The sequence below is a fragment of the Odontesthes bonariensis genome, chromosome 2, assembly GCF_027942865.1.
Source record: "Odontesthes bonariensis isolate fOdoBon6 chromosome 2, fOdoBon6.hap1, whole genome shotgun sequence".
NCBI classification, from domain to species: domain Eukaryota; kingdom Metazoa; phylum Chordata; class Actinopteri; order Atheriniformes; family Atherinopsidae; genus Odontesthes; species Odontesthes bonariensis.
Window position 1 is genome coordinate 33,964,971 of NC_134507.1, and position 19,583 is coordinate 33,984,553.

Sequence of the window (19,583 nt, forward strand, 5' to 3'; positions counted from 1 at the left end):
TTTAAATAAATTTGATTTCCTTATAACTTACAAACCGTGTGCTTCCTCCTTTTTGATACGGCTTTTGAGCCAGGTCGTGTCATTAGTAAAAGCAAAGGTAAAATCACGGCTTTGATGATTAAAACCTTTCCTTCAATGGTCAGTCCTCTAAGTCCCCAGTATCCTAGTCTTTGCTTGACTTTCCCTACCACGTCTGGCCAGTTTGATGTCCCTCCTCCTTCCCTGTCAAACATAATCCCCAGTATTTTCTGATTGGTCTGGGTTATAGTCACGGGGAGTCCTGTTGTCTCGGTCGCTGTCCATGGCCCATAAAATTGGGCTCAGGTCTTGTTTCTGTTTAGTTTTGCCCAGTGTTCAAACTATTCCGAGATTTTCGGAGGTCACTTTTTCTCTGGCGGGGGGGGGGGTGTTGCTTGCTTGCTTGCGCTTGACTCCAATTACGCACACAGGCTCCACACCTCCACACACGCATCGTGTCTGCAATCATAACTCATCAGGGGAAATCACATTTTGCCAATATTTTAGAGACCCCCCAACATTTCCCAAATCATGTTTTCGGGGGGGTCTCGTGTCAGTTTCAGGGGGTCTCGGATCCCCCGAGTCCCCCCGTAGTTCGAACACTGGTTTTGCCCCAGAGGCCCGTCCAAACCAGTCAGTCAAGTCCAGAGTCCTATTGATGGATATTAGGTCTGTACATAAAATGTTCACATCGTCCATATATAAAACACACTTTGTCGATAGTCCCCCGCTCCCCGGGACTCTCACCCCATTGATTCGGTGGTCCCTTCTCAAGCTCTGTGCCAGTGGTTCCACACAGATGATGTAGAGGAGGGCAGATAACGGACAACCCTGACGGACACCGCAGTGGATGTTTACTGCTTTTGTCAGATGCCTGTTAACAAGGAATTTGCTTGTAATGCCCGGGTACAGCAGACCCACCCAAGCTATAAACCTTTCTGGGAACCCCATTTTTGGCAGTACCTGGAAAAGGTACTGGTGCGAGACCCGATCAAAGGCTTTCTCAAAGTCTAAATTTAGGACTGCTAGCTGAATGTTTCTGTCTCTCGCATAACAGATGGTGTCTCGGATCAGTACGAGGCTGTCGGTTATCTTCCTCCCCGGGATGGCACAGGCTTGATCCGGGTGAATCAGGTCTTCTAAAAACAAGGACATACGTGAGGCTAAAAGTTTACTAAAAAGTTTACAGTCAAAGTTTAAAAGTGTAATCGGTCTCCAATTCTTCAAGTCAGTCTTGTCTTTTTTTTTGTGAAGAAGAGTCACTATCCCTGCTCTAAAACTGTCAGGAAGTCGCTCAAGTTGCTCAAATTCCATAAAAACAGTAAACAAGTCAGGTGCTAAAATATCCCAAAAGGTCAAATAAAATTCTACGGGAAGTCCATCTTGTCCTGGGGACTTCCCTTTCTTAAAATTTGTAAAACATTTATTTAACTCTGAAATTGTAAAATCTTGGGTTAAAAGCACACTGTCTTTTACTGTTTTTTCTATGAAATTTAAAACTTCTGTCATGGTGTCCATTTCAACAGGTTTTTGTTCGTACAGTTCACGATAAAATTGTTCAACAGCTTGTTTAATTTCTTCCATTGTATCAACTGTGCACCCGTTTTCTTTTGTTAGCTTTAAAATGGCCCCCCCTTTATTTACAATTTTCTTAAAAAAATACCTTGTGCACTTCTCTCCTTCCTCTATTTCTCGTTCCCTGCTTCTTAAAATGACACCCTTACTTTTAATATCTGCTAAAACCGACATCTCTGTTTTCACTTGTTTAATTTCATCATTAAAATCCATCCCTTGTTGGTTTAATTTAAAATAGCGCTGTAGTCGCTTCTGCAGTCCCATCATGCGTCTGTTTTCCCTATTCTTTTTTCTCCTACCTGCCTGTCTAAAGAAAGTCTGGGTCTTTTCCTTCACCATTTCCCACCAGTGTGCACGTGTATCGTAAAAGTCTTGAAGGGTCTGCCACTCGTGGTACTGCTCCCGGTACTGACTAACTATTTCATCTTCTTTTAAAAGGGAGCAGTTTAGTTTCCACAGACCACTTCTGGAAGTCACACCCGAAGAGAGTGATAGGGTGCAGGAAAGCATCAGGTGATCAGAAAAGAAAACGGGGGTCAATCTAGCATCGGTTGGTGGGCAGTCCCGTGTAAAAAGGTAATCTATACGAGAGGCTCTGGTGCCATCACCACTGAACCAGGTGAAGCCCTCCTCTCTGGGATGCATGGTTTTAAAACAGTCCTGAAGTTTAAAATCCTTGCATATGCCCTGTAATAAAACCGATGTTTTGTCAACTTTAAAAAATTCCCCTGCTCTTTTTCTGTCACTCCTGCTTAAAATACAGTTAAAATCACCCCCTAAAACTAGTGGTGCCCTACCTAGCATGTGGGACTGCAGGTCTTCTAAAAGGTCATACCGGTCATTTTTTTCGTTAAAGCCATAAATATTTAAGAGGTTAAAATCTTGTCCCATAAAAGTCAAATGTGCTAAAAGTGCCCGTCCGTCTCTCACCACAGTGCTACCCTTCACCAGAACCTGAGGGTTTTTGATTAAAATGGCCACTCCATCATTTTTGTTTTGGTTGGATCCACTCCACAATGATGTCTGTGGCCACATCTCCTCCCACTGTCTGTAGTGCTTTAAAAACGGTAGGCCGCATTCCTGTATTAAAAGAACATCTGACTTAAAAGAACTAAGAAAGGATAAAACACTCTGGGCTCTAACTTTCGACTTTACACTTCTCACATTAATAGTTGAGAGAGTGAGTGTCATGAGTATGGTTAAAACAACAGGTATGACATCTTAAAAGACTAAAAGAGGGTTAAAACATTTAAAATGTCTTAAAAGCAGTTATGTAATTTCTTGTGAACGGAGCTCTTCCTTCACTTCTACAGGTGAGAGGCGAGGGTGTTGAGCTCTATTCCCCGGTCGGACTCTGGGGGTTGGCCTCTGTTGCAAGGTTTTGTTAAACTTTGAGTCTCTAGGGGTTGATTGCAGAACTACATTTAAAAAAGAGACCTCATTTGGTGAATTGGAGGGGAAGACTCTGGGCTCCTCCACAGATGAACTGTCTGAGGTAGTCCCAGCTCTTCCCCTCTTCTCTGAGACTATAGGAGAATCAGAGGACAATTCTGATGCAAGCCTCTTTGTTTGCTGGGCATCGGGGAGGGAGGCATCCTCGCTATCATCGTGTGATTGGACTTCTTCACATTCTGAACTAGCTCCGCCTTCTGCCTGCACCACCTCCTCCTCCTCCTCTCCAGAACTCTCGATTGGTGGGGGTGTAGCAGGCCCCTCCCCCTCCTCGGCCTCACCTGACTGCTGTCCATCATTCAGGGATTTTGGCGGGAAGTTTGAATTTTCCAGCCCAGCTGTTTCAAGTAGCTCGTTAACTGCCTCGGTCTGCCCTCCATTTCCTTCCCGCGTTTTTTTTGGATTTCAATTTGTTGGCAAAGGATTTTGGGCAATCTCTGAAGAGGTGGTTTGATTCTCCACAGAGATTGCACTTTCTGTCATGAGTACACTCTTCGAAGGTGTGACCGATTCCTCTACATTTGCTCTACATTTGTACAAGTATTTAAAACATTACAACAATACATGCCCAGTAATATTGTTGTAATGTTTTAAATACTTGAGCGCAGTTTTTCTAGAGAAGATAATTGTTTTGTTTATGAGATTATCGTCCATCGACTCTTTTGGGCTTTCACATGCGCGAGCCTACCAACAAGAGGTAAGTGACATGCTGTTTATAAAGTTGTTTTGTAACGTCCCCATGCCAGTAATGTGAGAACCATGCATATGGTTTTGATGGTAAGGCTTGTGACTTTATTGTCGGATGGTTTATAAAGTGGTGTGACGTTTCTGCAGTGTGCAAGTTGTTGTTTTACGTGGAAGGGTTAGCTCTTGCCCCTTAGCCACCACGTATTAGCCTCGCATGACAGGGTGTCCGAACAGCGCGATCTCCACACAGGGAGCGCAGATTTGCACCTCTCTGTGTCCTACTATCAGTATTTGACAACCTCTAGCAATGGAAACGCGCTTCAAATGCCCCGGAGTTCCCCTTTAAAGTCCAACATGGATGCAGGGGGGGACTTCCTGCACACAACACCCTACAGCAATGTAGAAGTAAAAAGCATTCTAATTCATCTAATCTAAAAACACATTCTAATCAGAATCAGAATGAGCTTTATTTGCCAAGTCGGTAGGCACATACAAGGAGTTGTTTTCTCTGGTTTAAACATGTAAAAGGCCACATGAAGTTTGGAGGTCTGCAGCAATTGACTCTGCAGAAAGGTCGCCAACCTTCTGCAGAGTCCATTGCTACAGACCTCCAAACCCGCTCTGTCATTTTACGTGGCCGACCACTTGGTGGCTGAGCTGCTGGCGTTCCCAGTCGCTTCCACTTTGTTCTAACACCACTGACAGCTGACTGTGGGATATTTAGGAGCGAGGAAATGTCTCCACTGGACTTGTTGCACAGGTGGCATCCTATCATGGCACCACGCTGGAATCCACTGAGCTCCTGAGAGCGAGCCATTCTTTCACAGATGCTTGTAGAAACAGTCTGCATGCCGAGGGGCTTGAATTTCTACACCTGTGGCCATGGAAGTGATGGGAACACCTGAATTTAATTATCTGGATGAGTGAGTGAATACTTTTGGCAATCTAGTGTATATTATACAGACATAAAATGGCAAATGATCTGACACAATTGAGAAAGAGATTAAAGAAATAAACAAGGAGTAAGAAAGGGGTTTAATATCTAGCTGCAAGGTATTATGGGACATAGGTGCTGTTTGTTTTGGCAGGTGCTGATTGTGACTGATGAGGCAGCTGGAGTGGAGGTGATGGGCGTGATGGAGAGCAGCACAAGGGGGGTGCTGGAGCTCATCATGTCCAGCACCGAAGTCTTTTATATTTCCCAGGACTTGTGGGAGCCCTGGAAAAGGGTAAAGTCTTTCTAAATATAAAATATATTGGGAAAAAAATCATTAACATTGAGGCAGTGGAAAGACCCTGCCCTCTGGCAGAATAAATTTCATATATATGTATATAGTTTACACATAGTTAATATTGTTTTATGTTCTATTTTTATTAATGACGTTTCTTTGAAAATATAATAAAAATGAATTTAAATCCAGCATTTGGCTCAGTTGTATTGCTGTGGTAATATAGTCTGTGAAGATGAAGTGAAGATAAAAACTCTCCCAACCAAGGCTCAGTTCTGAAATATACTGACAGGAATTTCAGATGTGAGATGGTGACAGAGGGAGAACACCCTGAAGAAACCCTGGACACAATCAGACTTCAGATTTATTCATCTATTCAATAAAGATATATTTCAGTACTCTGTTTTAACGTAACATATAACAGTACAGATGTACATGTTCATTTATTTGTCATTTCAGTTCAGTTTTATTAACACAGACACAATTAAAAGAAGTAGCTTAGCTAAGGAATCCTACAAAATGCACCGTAACTTCTGTTCAATCCCGAGCATGCACAGAAGTGTGGGAACAAAAAACTGAGTTTTAACAGGAAGAAAGCTCCATCAGAACCAGAACCAGGAAGGGCGGCCATCTGCCTGGAGCAGCTGGGGCTGAGAGGACAGAAAAGAGGGGACAACAAGCAGCGTAACACCAGGCCAGGGACACCTGCTGAGAGAGGAACAAGTTAATGACAACAATGATGTCACATGTACATGGAGAGGAGAGGTGCATCATGGGAACTCCCCCAGCAGGCTGGGCCTATAGCAGCAGAACTATGGGATGTTTCAGGCTCAGCTGAGCCATCCCTAACTATAAGCTTCATCAGAAAGGAAAGTTTTAAGCCTGATCTTAAAAGTAGAGAGGGTGTCTGCTTCCTGAAGCCAAACTGGCAGCTGGTTCCACAGAGAGGGGCCTGATAACGGAAGGCTCTGCTCTGCCATTTACACAAAAGGGGGAGATTAACATTATGCAGGACAGGTCCGATCCCTCGGTCAGTATATATCTCATGCAAATTTGACTGTATCCATTGAACTTATGATAGAATCATGCACCGTATTAGTCATTTTGGGGAACTCTGATTAAAGTTTTAATAATGTCTCTTGCTGAGATTACATTTTATAACATTTAAGTCTAACACACCATGTTATTGTGATAAAATTAAAGGTTACGACTCTTAAATAACAGTACAACAGCTACAAGACGTCCAGGTTACACATATAACAGGGCTAAAACTGACAGGATTTCAGGTGAAAAACACTTTGAAAGATGGAAGTTGTAATAATCCTAAACCTGTCACTTGATTTCATTGTAAGACACAATTTTTTTTTGTTCTATTAACAAAATTTCAACAAACTTCTATAACTGCTTAACTTGACGGATAAACATACATTTATATTTATACATAAATATCTGTTGTTGTAATATAATGTAAATGTAATATAAATATCGCAAGTGTTTCCAGTTAAAGCGAGTCTGCCATGTCAGCAGAAAGTATTACCTTATTGCTGAATATACTGTCCTGTTCCTGTGGGCAGTGTCAGTGATTGACAGATAAAGCAGCCAATCAGCACATGATGTTCACTGCAGGGCAGCTGCTTACTCGTGTGTACAGTATCTGACTAAATACATCCCAAAGAAGGAAAGTGGTCTGTCAGAGTACCTGCAAACTGTCATGGAGAATTCCAACATGGACAGAGTTAATGAGTGTGATGAGATGAGAGCTGTCATGCAGGCTTACTCCAGAAAGAGAGAGATCAGTGCTCAGGAGTGTGTGACTCGTGCATGTGGAATAAAGATGAAGAAGTGCTCACGCAGTGTTGTGTTCATTCCTACTGATGACAGTCCAGTGAAAATGAGTCGCCCCATGTCATTCTTGGAGGACACCCCGTCAGAGTCTTGTAATGTCTGGATGACGAGTTTGAGTGACAAATACAAAGCCAGACCCGAGACCCCAGAGTATGAGGAGATGTGCTCGGCTGATTTTGCTGCTGGCTGCAGGTTTGTCAGTGCAGACCACTCAAAGCGTGATGGTGTTTCACCACTTCTGAATGAGCTGGGATTTGTCCAAAGGCGGAAAAATGATAAGCCCTCTGTCATCAGATATTACCAATGTTCCAAGGAGAAGCACCCCGAGCAGTTTTATGCCAGATTACTGAGACTGTACCTTCCTCACCGATCCGAGTATGAAATACCAAGTGCCCATCTTCCAACCTACGAGTCTTTGTACAACTCTGGCTGGGTGCAGCTCCCAGGCTCAAACCGTCCTGAGAGCGTGAAAAACATTATACAAACACACAGAGACTAATATGAGAAACACACTGAGGAGATTGAGAATGCACTTGTAGAGTTTGAGGAGAGCAGAGAGCATGTGATGGATGAATGATGGAATCTGGCTCCTGAATCTGAAGTTGTGATGATGAGCTGCAGCAAAGAGAGCCAGACGATGAGCAGGAACATGTGCCCGACTATTGTCCTCAGTCTGCTGCTGTGACAGAAATGAGAGCCATCAGAGAACCCCCAGCTGTGGATCCAGCTGTGCTGCGGCAGATGTATCAGAACCTGAAGCAGAAGCAGGCCTGTGTGTTCCATGCTATCAGAGACTGCTGCATTAAACTTGTGTGTGGCCTAAATCCAGAGCAGTTTTTCTTTTATGTCAACGGTGGTGCAGGAACAGGAAAGTCCCACCTGATGAAATGCATTTACTCAGAGGCATCTAAGATACTGAGCAAACTGCAGCTACAGGAGTTTGACATATCAAAGCCAACTGTTTTACTCTCTTCTTTCACTGGAGCTGCAGCTTTCAGCATCTGTGGCACAACACTGCACTCTCTGCTGAAGCTTCCACGCAGTCTGAAAGCACCAATCCAAGGACTCGCTAACCAACTGGATGAACTCAGATCTGAACCTTTTAATGCTCAAATCATCATTATTGATGAGATCTCCATGGTTTCAAAGCCTCTTTTTGCTTATGTGGACGCAGGACTGAAACAGATCAAAGGCAATCAGAGAGCGTTTGGTGGAATGTCAGTTTTAGCTGTTGGAGATTTCTATCAGCTGCCGCCTGTGCGCCAGTCTAAACCTCTGTGTGTACACGATCCAGCAGATACTGACCTGTGGCAGGAACATTTTCAGATGATCACTCTGACTGAGATCATGAGACAGAAGGATGATGTTGCCTTTGCAGACGTGCTGAACAGGATTGGGGTGAAACCAAAGGCAGATGAGCTGTCTCAGGCTGACAGAGATTTGTTGTCACAGGCCATCACTGAACCAGCTCTTTGTCCCACTGAGCTTCTGCACATTTTCCCCACCAATAAGTTGGTTGATGAACACAACTCAGCAACACTGGCTTTGTTCCATTCCAACATTATCACGATGGATGCAGATGACTTCCAGAAAGATCCCGAACAGGCAGAATGGCCCGTAAAGACACACCATGTAAGGGAGGCCGAAACTTTCTGCAGGGACACCACGTCCATATTTCTAGAAATGAGAGCTGCTCCTTCCAAAGTGGGATGGATGCCGTCTCTCCAGGTTTTCTCCAGAAAGATTGCCAATTATCTATGTAGCCCACGTTGTTTGCTGGACACCATCAAGACAACCAGCGGTTGAAGGAGGACATGCGGCTAAACATGTCATCACTGGTCAGATTTGGCAGGGGTCCAGAGAAAACTACGGAGTCCCACATTGTTTTGGCAAAATTACACACCGATGCAACATTAATTTTAGTGACCTCCGATTGGCGTAACCGGGTGTCATTAACGCCGACGTGAATAACAGTTTCACCGTATTTACGTTTATCCTTAGCCAGCAGTTTTAAATAGGATTCTACGTCGCCCGCTCTGGCCCCTGGAATGCATTTGACTATGGCCGCTGGTGCCTCTAATGCCACGTTTCTGACTATAGAGCTGCCAGTTACCAGGGTTTTGTCCTCAGTGGGTGTGTCACTGAGTGGGGAAAATCTATTTGAAGCATGGACAGGTCGATGGTGAACAACGGGCTTGACTTTAGAGCTATGCCTCTTCCTGACAGTCACCCAGCCACCGTGTAATCCCGGCTGCTCAGGTTCTGCTAGGGGGAGGCTAATGGAGCTAGCTACGCTAGGTGGCTCCACACTGGCTAAAGGGACCTGGCTCGCTATCGGTTGATTTTCAACAGTGCAGAGCCGAGCTTCCAATTAAGATAACCTCGCCTCCAAAACTACAAAAAGACTACATTTGTTACATGTAGCATTATCGCTAAAGGAGGCCGAGGAGTAACTAAACATCTGACACACGGAGCAGGTGAAAGCAGGAGATGGAGGGAGAGAACTGGTAGCCATGCTACGCTAGAGAACCAGACACACCGCTAAAAAGTGAGAATAAAGATTAAAGATCTGTAGGAGTGTGTTAGAACAGAACGGTAAGCTATAGAGTTAACTATAGAGTTAACTATGCAAAATTGTGTAAGTTATAGGTAGAAATAAAGTGATTATCAGTAGTCCAAGAGGAGAAAGAAATTCCACAGTACACAAGCAAGGTAACAGGAAGTGATGCAACACGTCTTACTGCAAAGCAAAGCGTCACAGCGTCAATCAACCACCACTTCACCACTGGGCCAAGACTCCTTTAATGTTGGGGATGTTCAGTCTATGTCCTCAATAACTTCACTCATGTTGAGTGAAGGGAGAGCCAGCTGCTACAGCTCCAAACAATATAGTAAGACAGGACATTTTTGCAATTGTTATCAGCACTCTTAAAGCTGCCGTCGGCAGGTTTTCAAAATTCCGAGTCTAAAGTCGGAAAATTTGAACTGATACAACTTTCAGGTCCCTCGCCCTCTGTGGACGAGGTTGTGCACGTGAGTTCACACCAATGTGTGCACACACAAGCTGGGGGCAGACTCACGCTCAGCATGGAAGACGTGGTTGGTGACTGTTCTGCTCAGATAATAGATAAATAATAAACCTAACGTGATTGGTTAAAAACAGCCGGGAGCGCTCGATTTTTGCAAGCACGATTACAGGCTTCAGAGGGAGCTACAGAATTCGGGATTTTTCCTAAACAGCCTATTTAATATTCTACTTCCAGAATCAGAATATGACTAAAAAAAAGTTGCAGACGGCAGCTTTAATGAACAATTTGGGTGAGCAAAGAGAGACACATTTAAGATCAAAGAAGGTACCCAAAGTTAACCATCAAGCTTTCCGTATAGGTTTCTTAAAGTAGGAGGGCTCGTCCGGGATTTGAACCCAGGACCTCTTGCACCCAAAGCGAGAATCATACCCCTAGACCAACGAGCCAAAAGTTGGTCTTTTTGCGTTTCGTGAGAGAGTTCGGACAGCTGACGTAGCCATGGAATCCTGGGAATTTGTGATTGCTTTCTTTCTTCTTTGACTTTTCCAGAGCAATGAGCCTATATTGTTTGGAGTTGGCTCTCCCTTCACTCAACATGAGTGAAGTTATTAGGCACATACACTGAACAGCCCACAAAAACTCCTGAGACCAATGAGTCAATACTCACCGCCAGGTTCCACCAATTCACATCACATTTTATCAAGAAGCCCAACTTTAAGACAGAACAGGTCTATATCTCCATTTCTCTACCATTGACTTGAAGTGTTTCAATCTGGATTTATAGAACAAATACCAAAACTGCTTTAGATAATACTGCAGAGGGTGTGCTTACATGATACAGGTACTTATGAGTGGATCTGTCTTTCAAATTCCAGATAAGAAATTCATTTAAGAAGGACTTGAAGCAACTTCGGAATGAGTGGTGGAGGTTTGAGCTGTATTTCCATATTTGGGGCTTTGATTCCAAATGCATTCAATGTTATAGTCAAAACGATACCCTCGGAAGGTACGTTCGATCATCGAATAGAAACATCCTACAACTTTCAGTTCAGCTCACTCAATGTCAGTGTTGCTTCCATCTTGTTTATTTTTTTTATTTCAAAGTTCTCTTATTCTAAAGTGGAGATTAGTTGCCAAAAGTATGTGTAAATGAATCTGTAACACTACAAATCCCAGCTGTGAGTGTAAACTTGTGGAGGGTCAACGTAAACCCCAAGTAAAAGCCGGGATAACAGTTTGTCTAGCTAAAAATTGCATTGTAAAAAAAAGAAGAGTTGTTCACTTAACTGTCAGTGGCTTCAATGTTGGGGATGTTCAGTCTATGTCCTCAATAACTTCACTCATGTTGAGTGAAGGGAGAGCCAGCTGCTACAGCTCCAAACAATATAGTAAGACAGGACATTTTTGCAATTGTTATCAGCACTCTTAATTAACAATTTGGGTGAGATCAAGGAAGGTACCCAAAGTTAACCATCAAGCTTTCCGTAAGCTTTTCTTAGAGTAGGAGGGCTCGTCCGGGATTTGAACCCGGGACCTCTCGCACCCGAAGCGAGAATCATACCCCTAGACCAACTAGCCAGAAGGTGGACATTTTGCGCTTCGTGAGAGTGCACGGACAGCTGACGTAGCCATGGAATCAGTGGCGTGCATACATAGACATCAGGGGCCTCATGTACAAAGCGTGCGTACGCACAAAATAGTGGCGTACGTTTTCACGTCAACGATCAGATCAAGAACGAAAAGACCGTGGAAATGTGCGGTGCCTCACGGCAGCTTCAGGGCTGGCGTACGCACGTTTCTACAGCTGTTGATTCTTTGGCGACACCTAAGGTGATGTTGGGAAACTGTTATAATAAATAAATGTGAAAACAATTAGTCCTCAGACAGTGATGTGCACATTTGAGATGGATGAACAATTAATACTGATAAACAATTAACACACCCATGTGTCTCCATTTACACGAGCGGATATAAAAACAGCGCAAAGTGGTGCAATGCATACCATTAAAAACAATGGCTGCTTAAATTAGAAGACTTTGCAAATGGTGCAATTCGAAGAGAGCGTGTGTTCACTACAACAGAGAGGATTAGCTGGCATATGATGGCGACTGACTCATTAGCCATTTTGAGGGAAATCCTCCTGGAACTGTGCGCAGAGCTGCGGCCGGCGTTGGAGCGCAACACAGCGAGGAGCCATGCGCTGCCTGTGCTCACAGGTGATGTGCACACTGGGGTTCCAACCGGAGCATTCCAGGGGCAGGTCGCCAACCGATTGGGACTGTGCCAGCCGAGCCATGCCAGCAGTGTGGGACAGAATTATCCGCATCTCAGCCACTATATCAAATTCCCAAGAGGCCAACATTAAAGACCTCATGACACCTGGAGACGACTTTTTTTTGTTTAGTCTGAAATAACTATTATTTTCGAGTTGAAATACATTTTTGTGATAAATATGCCCGGTTCTCTGTTATTTTCTAAATTTGAACGCACGCCACTGAAATCCACAGGCCAGTGTCCCGCCAACGTTCCAACATAAAAATGACGTATGCTCCGGAACGTCTGCTCCCTCCTCCTCTCTCCTCTCCGCACACTTTAGACTGTTCGCGGCAGCACACCGACTCATCTACTACTGGCATTGGCTCACACCTCCCACAAGAACACCTAAAGCAGGGGTGGCCAACCGGTCAGAGACTAAGAGCCGCATTTTTTACTGTGTTACCACAAAGAGCCACATTATTTGGAAAAATGACCGAATTCTCTCCATTCCATCCGTCTGTTCTTGACTCGCTCTCTCGTCTCAGTCACATCAGCGCTGATATTAAACCCACGAACCGAGCAAAATGAGTCAAAAACAGGCGTGTTTGGAAAGCTTCTTCCCACTGAGGAGACGGAAGAAGAGGCTAAGAAAAAGAAAGCTGCATTTTGAAGACATGTTTCAGCGTTACCATAGCGACCAGAGAGCGTTAGGAGGCAGAGAGGATGTCAGGAGGACGCTGCTAATAAAGTTAAATCCAAGTACACAGTGGATTCAAGTTTATTATTATATTTACTAAATACCACAGAGTCTGTGATTGTTTCATTTAATTTGTAGTATTTATCCGCCACACCTGAAAGGCCGGTCCGTGAAAATATTGTCTGACATTAAAAGAAAAAGAATAAAATTATATCCAAGACTTGTGGAAAGAAGTAAAATGATTTAAAAGCAAATAAAGCAATAAGCAGCAGGAGGAAGCAGAGACACGTCTGCACTCTTCAGAAGCAGGAAGCAAAGTCTTTAGAGGTCAAGTTAGCGACTGAAAAACTTATCTGTCCTGTGCAGGTCGTCCACTTTTGTGTAACACCCCATCTTTGAATGTATAAGCAGTCATAAAGTTGAGACTTCTTCAGAGCTGCAGCCAGCGCTGTTTCTCTCCTTCAGGAAGTCAAATTAAACTGAAACGTTGATGCGGTCTCACTGAGCTTTGTTAACAGAAGTTTCCTCCACAGAGGACAAGCTGCTGATCCTGGATCTGCTGAGATGTCCCAGGCCATTGTTGGCTTTGGTCCTCATACATTTAACTTTGTCCTGAGAAAGGAGAAGTTCCAAAAAGGGAAACAGGGACTGTTTCTGCATTTGACATAGACTATATCATGCTGACGTTGATCTGGGGCTGCAGTTTTTCATTTAGTTTCAGACTTGTTGGATTGAAATGTTGATGAGTTTCTGTGGCAGATAGGCTCCAGTCCCCCCGAAACCAGGTAAAGCAAATGGAAGGATGGAGAGTTTGCTCCATTGAATGTAAAGTTATCCTGAAGATAACGGGCAGGATTTGAACCAGCTGTTGCACCACTGGCAAGTTATGGTCTCTGTGAAACTCACCAAGCCACCTTCACACTTGGAGATGTCTCTGGAGTGTTTTTCAATTTGTATTTTTAGTGTTTAGAGCTGAAACTTCACTGAGTCATAAGTTTTGATCCCAGAACCTCTGAGGTTGAAAACATTCACCAAACAGTCTGAGCTATTCTTCCAGACACTCAGATGTGCTGTCCTACAGCTCTTCTCTCTGGACTTTGACCTATAAAATACAGAAACACATCACCTTACATTCATGATTTTTGACCTTTACTTGTTATTGAACTCAGTCAGGAACCTTTCTGTGCAGAAAAACTGTTCCACTGAACCCTTTGCTCTGATTTCTGCACAGGCAGCAGTTCCATAATGAATCAGTCGGGGTGTTGAAAGGAATGTTCACGTGACATCGAACACAGAACCGTCTCCATTCACCTCAACAGTAAATATCATCTTCTCCCGTCCACACCAGCTCTGTGAAGAATGTTAGCTGCAGTTCTTCATTCACCATCCCGTCTTCTGTGTCACTGAGAACAGCAAATGAAGAAGTAAAGGAAGTAAATCAGATCTTCTATGAGTCCAATGAGTGTGATCCTGACCGTATCCAAGCCAGTCAAACTTCTGTTTAGTTCAGTTCAGTTCAGTTTACTTTATTGGTACCCGTAGGTAAACTGGTTTTGCAGTTTAAGAGAGAGATGGGTGTCCTTACATACAAGCTACAAGACACATGACACATATAAACATGGAATCTAAAAAACACATATAGGCTACACAAGAATAAATAATACAAGGACAGTGCTGACATATAACATACAACATATATGTACGCAAGAAGCAGAACTGCAGTGGGATGACCATAAGGCTTCATGCAGTTATTGAAGAACTATGGCAGTTAAAATGCAATTTAAGTGCAAAAGCATTGCTACAAGTAAATACATAACCTGCAAGTGCATTGGAAACATAATAATCCACAGGAAATTTGTCTTACATCTTATTTAGCAGAATAACTGCAGCTGGGACAAAACTGTTTTTGAATCTGTTGGTTCTGCAACCAGGAACTCCTAGCCTCCGTCCAGAGGGGAGGTACTGGAATTCATTATTCAAGGGGTGTCGGCTATCATCCAGGATACCCATTGCTATCCGCTGTAGTTGTCTTGTGTATAGGGAAGAAGGGTGCAGCTGTGTCTCCCCAATTAGTTTGCTTGACCACTTGACAATTTGGTATAGGCGGTTCTTGTGTGTAAGGGGAATATTGCCAAACCATGATGCTAAAGAAAAAGATATAATTGATTCAATAAAAGAGTGATAAAACAAAATCATCATGTTCTTGTCAACATTAAACTGGTAAAGCTTCCTCAAACAGTGTAACCGCTGTTGTCCTTTTTTGCATATAGCCTCACAATTCTCCTGGAGATTTAGTTTGGCGTCGATGATTGTCCCTAAGCATTTATAGGATTTAACTTGTTCCACTATTTGACCTTTCATAGTGGTGGCCTCATGCCTAGGATTGTTTCCAAAATCAATGTGCATATCCTTTGTTTTTGCTATGTTCAGTTGAAGATATGATTCCTCACACCACTGTACAAAATCTTCTACTATTGGTCCATGACCTCGTTCGTTCTTCTGTAGCAAGCTTACAATGACAGAGTCATCTGCATATTTAATTATGGTCCTATTAGCAAAAGTACTCTGACACATGTTTGTATACAGGATGAACAGGAGGGGTGAGAGTGCGCACCCTTGTGGCGAGCCTGTGGAGGAGCAAAGTTGACTGGACATGACTCCATTCACCCTGACTTCCTGTGTCCTATTAATTAAAAAGTCTAAAATTCAACCAACAAGATTAAAACTTAAAGAAAATTGTGTAAGAAGACGGTTTATTAAAATGTGTGGTTGGATGGTGTTAAAAGCTGATGAAAAGTCAATAAATAAAACTTGTGCATGTGACCCACTTCCTTCAAGATGTTTAAGAAGCTGATGGAGTAGGGTGATGGTAGCATCTTCCACTCCTCTGTTCGGCCTGTAAGCAAACTGCATGGGGTCCAATGCATTTTCAGTGTGCCTTAAGATGTGTGACCTTATCAATTTCTCAAAATTTTTCATTACAATTGAGGTTAGGGCAATGGGTCTAAAATAGTTCAAAGTACTTGGCCTGCCACATTTCGGGACAGGGACCACAACAGCGTGTTTCCATACCTTGGGTACATGTTGTGTCTGCAGAGATTTATTAAAAATGAGCTGGAATATTGAGCTCAACTCTTTTGCACATGTCTTAATTACATGCCCATAGATATTGTCTGGTCCATAACTTTTATTAGCCTTTGTCTTGAAGAAGACATTTTCAACATCTCTACATGTGATGCTGGTGTGCTGACCATCTTTGAGTTTGCACTGGAGTTTTCCAATTTCCTGGCTGAAATCAAACTTATCAAAACGGTTATAAAAACAATTCAAGGCATTTGCAAGCTCATTATCAGATGGAAAACCTTCAAGGGATATATGGTTACTTTTACGCTGGTTCTGGATACCAGCTATAGTTTTCATACAGGACCAGGCAGAGCCAAGGTTATTCTCAGCCATTCTTTGTTCGAGTTTGGACTTATATCTTTGTTTGGCTTTAGATATCTCAGTTTTCAGTTCTCTGGTGGCTACATGTAGATCAGTAGCAGTACCCTGCTTGTGAGCCTGCCTTTTTCTCTGTAAACAGCTTTTAATAGTTCCATTTACCCATGGCTTGTTGTTTGGGTAAATCTTGATCTGTTTACATGGGATAATCATATCCCTACAAAAAGCCACATATGAACACATCACATCAGTGAGTTCATCCAAATCATTACAGGAGTCTGTAAAAGTGTCCCAGTCTGTGCAGTCATAACATTCCTGAAGGCACATAACTGAATCCTCAGTCCATTCCTTTACTTCCTTAATTTGCACTTGTTCCCTTCTCAAGACAGATCTGTACTTGGGAATGAGTTGAACACAGTTATGGTCTGCAGAGCCCAGCGGGGGCAGTGGAATCGATTTGTAGGCGTCCTTCACTGTACCATAACAGAGATCCAGTGTCTTTCCCCGCCTGGTTGGACAGGTGACATACTGATAAAAATCTCTCACGGAATGTTTTAACGTCACATGATTGAAGTCACCTAGGATAAAGTTCGGAGCGTCGGGTGAGAGTGATTGTAATTTATGCATGACATCCGAAATAACATTGCAGGCAATGGTGGCATTTGCCTTCGGGTGAATGTACACGACTGTTAGAAAGATTTGCGGAAATTCGCGTGGCAGATAGAATGGACGCATTGACACGGACAGGAGCTCAATGTCGGGTAAACAGATGTTTTCTCTGACAGTCACAGAAGTACAGTAGCGCCTGTTCAGGTATACACATACCCCTCCGCCGAGCATCTCCCCCGTTATGTTAGCATCTCTGTCCGTCCGGATAGGTGATCCAAAACCGTCGATCCACAGTTCTCGGTCCTGGTCGTGCCCAGACAACCAGGTCTCCGTGAAGGCCAAGACGCAGCATTCCCCAAAATCCTTCTGCAGCTGGACGTTTCCCTGCAGCTCATCGAGTTTATTCCTAAGGGATTGTACATTTCCTAAAATCATGGTGGGGAGGGGGATCCGTTTCAGACACCGCTTCCTCCGGCGTAAACGAACACTTCCGCGTTTGCCCCGCTTCCTCTTTTTTCCCTGCCATGCCGAGTGTTCGGGCTTGTGATCTTTTCTTATACAGTCTGGTAAGTTTAAAACCGGATCTGGTGTGTTGTGCGCGCCCTCAAAGCGAAGTTGAAGCAACTGGTCTCTGCTGTACACAGTTCTTGCTTGGGCGGCCTGCATTGTGTCTCGGGCAAGCAGCAGGCATGACACCAGAATCCAAGTTACAACCAGATAGAAAAGTTCCATTTTTGTTTTGTATCGTCAGTTCAGGGTGAAATGACGTGGACCAACTTTAAACAGACTTCAGACAAACGTCAGGACTCTTAAGACTTATACAACCGATTAAAACAAACAAACATGTCGGACGCCAAACTCTCTCCCTGCCAGTCGCTGCGTGTGCAAGCGCCTGTGGCTCTTGCTCACAGTTCAGGTTCAGTTGAAGGTTTAGTCAGTGGTGTTATTTATTTAGTCATTTACAAATCCTCTGAAAAGTAGATCATAATCCAACTGAAGTTTGGTGGATTAAAGCCTGCTCTTTAAAGCACAGAGCAACGTCACCTCCCAAAGCCAACCCTGTCACTGGCTCTAAAGGAGAGGAGCCTGTTAGCGGAGGGCCCTGCTCAGAGTCCTGCTTTAGTGAACTACAGCAACCAAGTAAACCTGCGAGACTTCTGTTGGGATCAGACTGATCTATGAGGGCTTAAAGATTCAATAAAGAGAAACATACAGCTGAGCCTAAATAAAACTTGAACAGAGAACTTACAGGAGAGGTTTTTAATGCTTTTATGCATCAATCTTTACTTCATTGGCTCCCTCCATGGGATAAAATTTGGAACATTTTTCCAATAAAAGAAAAAGATGTCAAGGCTCAGAAAGCACCTTTATCATTGTTTTACCGTGTAATATGTAGGATCCATAAACTCATTTATCACCAGCTCTATCAGCATGGAGAGAATCCCCTTTTCTCCCAAAAGATCCCAGGTGCTGCTCCTGAGGTGTTTCTGTGAGTTTATCACACCAGCTGGTGAAATGATATGAGTCCCTCTACAGTTGTTGTAGATATCAGCTGAGATTCAAACTAAAAGACACATTTTGTGTCTGAAACTGTGAGAGACTGTTCAAGTGGGACTGAAAGCAGATTCAGAGGGTTGTGATGTATGTTTTTCCACCCAAATGACGTGATAACTGTCAGAGATGCAGCAGTGCTATGAAATCCACTTTAGAAGCTGCAGTTATTGGACACAATGAGAGCTGACCATCTCTGTGGCTCAGAGGAAAACTGAGCAACAATATATTTTAGATAACTTATATATTATATATATTATTTATATATTTCTATAACTTACAAATGAGGATATAATGCAGCTAACAGCAAAGCTAACAATAAGCTACATAGAAGGAAAAGCATCAGCCAGGCTCTGTCAGAGGTGACAGTGTTGAAACAGAGTGCAGGCATAGAGGGAAGTACAGGTTAAATGGGAGATTACATTTCTACACCTGAACAGGAACTTGAACCCTGGACCCTCAGATTAAAAGTCTGATGCTCTACCAGCTGAGCTATCCAGACCCTATGAGAGTGTGTCTGAGTGACAGCTGACATCTGAAACACTTCCTGAGTCCAAAGCTGTGACGCTGTTTTCTGAACAAACGCCTGGTTGATGTGAACTTGTGTTGCAGCCACTGAGCATAAAGAAGAAGGCCTTCATGGAGGGAAACAGGGAGTTAAGGAGGAGTGTGAAGAAAAAAGGAAGAGAGCAAGTCGGTGGGAAACTATCTGCAGCAGAACAGTGTGAGGGCTGTGTGGTCAGGAATGGAAAAGCTCACAGGCTTTGGGATAATGTGGGATCAGACAGATGGAAGAGTTCAGACAAACTCAGCATGCTGCTGCCTCCTGCTACAGACCTCACATCCTCCATGTACCAACAGCTTCCCTGTCACACCTCAGCACATCTACATGAAACTATCACATCTATAGGAAAATAAACTATCACCTCATCTGGATACAAACAAAAGAGATGATTGTGGATTTTCGGAGGAGCAGCAGTCAGCTGAACACCGTCTCCATCCTCGGTGAAGAGGTGGTTGAGGATTACAGATACCTGAGGGTTCACCTGGACAGCAGACTGGACTGGAAATGCAACACTGAGGCTGTCTACAAGATGGGACATTCAGTAAACTATTCCTATAACTGTATATATGCTAACTGAGCTGGCATGGGTTGGTGCACTAAACACATGTTACAGAGTTTAATATTTCTGC

General features: G+C 43.5%; 3 non-coding genes across 3 annotated transcripts; all 3 read right to left on the reverse strand.

Moving 5' to 3' along the window:
• Nucleotides 1-10,209: 10,209 nt before the first annotated feature.
• On the reverse strand, nt 10,210-10,281 carry trnap-ugg (transfer RNA proline (anticodon UGG)). The gene has a single exon. It is a non-coding gene; the product is annotated as a tRNA-Pro (tRNA).
• Nucleotides 10,282-11,341: 1,060 nt separating this feature from the next.
• trnap-cgg (transfer RNA proline (anticodon CGG)) lies at nt 11,342-11,413 on the reverse strand. Its single transcript has one exon. It is a non-coding gene; the product is annotated as a tRNA-Pro (tRNA).
• A 7,405-nt stretch (nt 11,414-18,818) lies between these two features.
• On the reverse strand, nt 18,819-18,891 carry trnak-uuu (transfer RNA lysine (anticodon UUU)). The gene has a single exon. It is a non-coding gene; the product is annotated as a tRNA-Lys (tRNA).
• Between the last annotated feature and the right edge of the window lie 692 nt (nt 18,892-19,583).